The following is a 4,730-nucleotide window of genomic DNA, read 5'->3' on the forward strand; positions in this document are numbered from 1 at the left end:
ACAAACTGCAATAATTTGTTAGTTTTTCTTTATTGTTTGAAGTAGTATTTTTATCATTATCTTATTTGCTTTCATTTAGATTGACTCTCGCAACATAAAATAAATGAATCTGCATTATGTTTGTAGGTGGAAGGCAATGCATTCAACACATGGAAGAGTAAGACATGTCGTTTGGATTTGTTCAAACAGTTGAGCCAAGCGTGTCCGGAGATACAGAATTTGATCAGATTGCCTCTGAAATAAGCACGCGAAATGGCTGGACAACACCAGAAACTTGGCAACAAGCTCTGCAGCAGTTTCTCTACCTATGCGAACAATTCAATTAATAACAACGTAAATGCATGGCTTTATGAATTAAACGCAAACAAAAATAATGATTCATTAACTTGGTCTTTTATTTTTGTTCCTATTGCAATTTTGGTATGACAGCACAATTCTATACCAGTAAAAAAATCGCTCGTACATATTTTTGTAATATTATTACTAATATGCTTTGGGAATGGAATATGAAACAGAAATTAAGCGTCTGGGGGTTTTAATTTTGCAATGATTAAGAAAAGTGAGATAAACAGAGATATGGGAGATAAAACTTAGCCCAATGCTATTCCTTCAAATCTTGACGAAATGAAGCTGCCAGTCCATAAGTACTGCTTGCCATGTATTACTCCACATTATCTGACCAAAATACGTATATGGTATGCATGCCCCCTGCATACAGGATGGCCCTGTCAAGCTTTAGGCAGAGAGTTATACACTGGAATTATCAGAGCGCATGCACACGTGTTTGCTCTTGGTAAAAACCCGTCATCCGCTTCGTGATCAAAATGTACATAGACTCCTGTGATTCCAAGTGGAGGTAGTTTGGAGAGTCCGGTGCAAAATGACAATAAAGAGCCTAGCTCTATTGTGTGGTCATCCATGGACCTCGGTGAATCTGTAGAGCACAAAATATTTTTTTACGTTTTAAAAGAAAACAACACCGACACAGCGTTTTACATAACAGCGTTAATTTGGAGTTATTACTGCGCATTAGCGTTATCGATGCTGATTTTGGTAGGAGGAGGTGATGTTTTGGTGTTTGAAATAAGCTTATACGTATAATATTCTTCATTAACTTATTAAAAGTACAGTTCTAAATAAATAGTTCAAGGTAAAACTTTTTAGTTCAATCGGCCAATAAGATCTTGATATCATAGTTTATTGTATTTATTCCTAAGAGCCGTCAATTCATTTTACGAAAATGAATGCTCTATTTATATGAACTGAATCAAGGTAGAACTGTGTTTGGTTACTGTGATTATAACGGGCAATTTTCTGAAACAGCATACTACATTAAATACTTTAGACATTTATCATGCAAATATCATCTACTTACGATAGACTTCATCTATGTAATCCATGAGGCGTTTAGCCAGTCTTTCTTCGGAAGGCAAATGGTTTGATCCCATCGGGGAGAAAGTTATTTTAGCATCTCTTTCATCCTAATGGCATTCACTTGAAACCTGCAAAATGTATCTAAATATTTTCATAAAATTCGGAATGAACTCGGTAACGTCAATATTACAGACAGGTCCTTGGCCCTGCAGGTAGGGCGTTAGAATTGTACCTGCTGCCCCTATTGCATGATCGTAAAAGGCGACTAAATTTAGGATCTTATCTTTTCTTCCTAACTGACTTTATCTTTCCTAATGCCTCCCTTGCCACCGCCTCACTTTTGGCCTTGAGTTGAGCGTTCGCCTCTGTGAGGAAGGCTCTGGGTTCTGTCCCCTGGCCGAGACACACCAAAGTCTATAAAAGTGGTAGTTTCTGCTCCTGCTTAGCGCTCAGCACACAGGGAGTGGGACGACTGGTTCGCCCGTTGTAAGTATAATGTGACCGGGTGGGGTGTATTGCTTGGTGTCTTCGGCAACATGCTGCAGTGATATAGCACTGGAAAAGGGCAACAGTTCCACTATACAAGAAGATAGAACATAAATATACCGCAGTCTCCCAAAACACGCACCTCGTACAACATACACGCAACACACCGCATGCACAGGAGGCCGTCATTACATGACCATAGCTGTTAATAGGACGTTAATTAATCAAACAAACAAACAAACATACAGAATTTCATTAATCTTTGTGCATTTACTCACATTATGGTCTTTACAAGGTTCAATAAGTATTATTGCAAAGGGCAATAATTCCTGAATTACCGTCGAATCAAGCTGATTTTCGAACTCGTCATGCAAAGTTTCATTTAACTCCGTGCATATTTACTCAAGTTATCCTATTCACAGGTCCAATAATAATTATTAGTGCCAATGGCAATAACTCCGTAAATTCACACTCGTTCGAGATCTTTGCAATGTTAGTTTACGTACAAAACTTCATTAAGTTCGGTTCACATTTACTCAATTTATCGTGTTCACAAGGAAATGACAACGGACGGCGCACGACTGACGACGGACAACAGACTATCACAATATATCATCTTGAACTTTGGTCAGGTGACCAAAAAGTCCTTCACGTATATTATGATTGTCGTTCAAATGCTACATTCCCTAGTAGGATATGAATCACACTGTATGATTTTTGGTTTGATTGATTTAACATCCTATTGATACTTCACGGCCATGGTCATTTAAAGACGTGAAAGGGTAAGGTGGTGGAAGAAAATCGGAGTACCCGGGGGAAAACGACCGACCAACAGTAAGTACCTGGCAACTAATTCGGACTCGCGTCGAAGATGTGGTTATATGTCTGAACATATTAACCACACAGCTTTCGCGTTCCAACAAACAATGTATAAAATTCTATTTTCTTATAAAAAAGTATAATTTGAAAAATATCTTTATAGGAGCAATTATTGAAAGTGTGCATTGCAAATACTTCAGCGCAGATAATATTAAGCTCTTTTCGATTTGGAACATTTTGGGCTTAACTAACGTCTTCAAAATCAATTGCGCCAAAATAAGTACCTTGCCAGTGTCAGCAACGCTGAACTCTAAAATCCAATTCCATTAATACCTACTTGCCATATCCCCACACTTTCAAGTCTGGCTTTAAACTGTCGGTGGTGTTCTTTCTGATTTTTAAGTTGTGGTAAAAGAATATGAAGAAAAGGTACACATGGTCCGCCTTTCATTGCGCTTAGACCTGGAATTTTTAAACACATTAATCAATTTGTTAGTGAAAGCAAAATGCATTTAGCTAAAAACTGTTTTAGATAAAAGCACCGAACTATTAAACGTGTCATTTGAGCTGCAATATTATTATTTTATTGCAATTATTACAATAATATTTCTTACCAATGATGATCCCACTGGCATACTATCTTTGATGTACAATGTCATCAGTTGATTTCCTCAAAGTTATTTTCTCTTCTTCCACACAGACTTGGGTCTCATCTATAAAGAGGCGAGAAACTCTAGGCAGGGCCCGCCTAGATCCTCTCCTAGCTCTCCACAGAAGGTTACTTAAACAGTATTTCGCAGATTTGAGGCTGTCATTACCTCCTCCGTCCCATTCCCGGTCCCTCTCCCTATGTATAGATGTGTAGTTTCACCTTCATCTAAAGGTGTCGTGACATCCGTCATATCCAGAGCTCGTCATGTGATAACTCACGAAGAATTTCTATGGGCTCTTCCGTATTAGCTCTGAAAAATAAGGCTTAAACTGAAAATGCCTCGGTATGCTTTCGAAATCCATCCTTACTGACAAAGTCACACTCAGGAAATAAATGTATACCAATAACACCTCAATAACAATATCAACCTATATCAAACAATGTATACAAAGTGGTAGCTTCTAAACTGTTCTGCCCTGCAGGTAGGGCGTTAGAATTGTACCTGCTGCCCCTATTGCATGATCGTAAAAGGCGACTAAATTTAGAATCTTATCTTTTCTCTTCTTCCTAACTGACTTTATCTTCCCTAATGCCTCCCTTGGCACCGCCTCACTTTTGGCCTTGAGTTGAGCGTTCGCCCCTGTGAGGAAGGCTCTGGGTTCTGTTCTCTGAGCGAGACACCAAAGTCTATAAAAGTAGTAGTTTCTGCTCCTGCTTAGCGCTCAGCATACAGGGAGTGGGACGACTGGTTCGCCCATTGTCAGTATAATGTGACCGGGTGTGGTGTGTTGCTTGGTGTCTTCGGCGGCATGCTTCAGTGATATAGCACTATAAAAAGGGCAACAGTTCCACTATACCAGAAGACACAACATGAATATACCGCAGTCTCCCAAAACATGCACCTCGCACAACATACACGCAACACACCACATAAATGGAAGGCCGTCCTTACATGATCATAGCTGTTAATAGGACGTTAATTAATCAAACAAACAAAACAAACAAATCTAAACTGTTAATGCGTATGTTTTGCATATTAAGACAGACAGTTGACAATATCATCCAAGCCCAACATCATTTAGCTAATCTATTGATCGAATAGACGAATAGAAAATGAATTAGATATGTTGGCATGGCGGCCATCTTGGATTTCGGGCAGGTTTCAGCTAGATAGAATTTTAAATGCGTTTTCAAAATGGCGGCTGCGGTAGCCGACTTGAAAAATAATAGGTAGCCGACTTGAAAAATAATAGGTAGGGATCATTTCAGAAAAGTTTGCGCACTAAGAACGACACACGAAACACGATGATACGATGGCCGACAGCGGCCGTCACCTCGTACACGCATATTAGAAAAAATTGTACCATGACACCTCGTACACGCGAATTAGAAAAACGTG

The 4,730-nt window shown here is 39.1% G+C and overlaps 1 long non-coding RNA gene across 1 annotated transcript; it reads right to left on the reverse strand.

The window, feature by feature from the left end:
• Positions 1-118: 118 nt before the first annotated feature.
• LOC138312785 (uncharacterized) lies at positions 119-4,257 on the reverse strand. The gene is made up of 4 exons (XR_011207048.1): positions 3,294-4,257; positions 3,017-3,141; positions 1,376-1,502; positions 119-934 (listed from the first exon to the last, which is right to left on the reverse strand). It is a non-coding gene; the product is annotated as an uncharacterized lncRNA (long non-coding RNA).
• Between the last annotated feature and the right edge of the window lie 473 nt (positions 4,258-4,730).

The sequence above is a fragment of the Argopecten irradians genome, unplaced genomic scaffold (genome assembly GCF_041381155.1).
Source record: "Argopecten irradians isolate NY unplaced genomic scaffold, Ai_NY scaffold_0467, whole genome shotgun sequence".
Taxonomy (NCBI): Eukaryota; Metazoa; Mollusca; class Bivalvia; order Pectinida; family Pectinidae; genus Argopecten; species Argopecten irradians.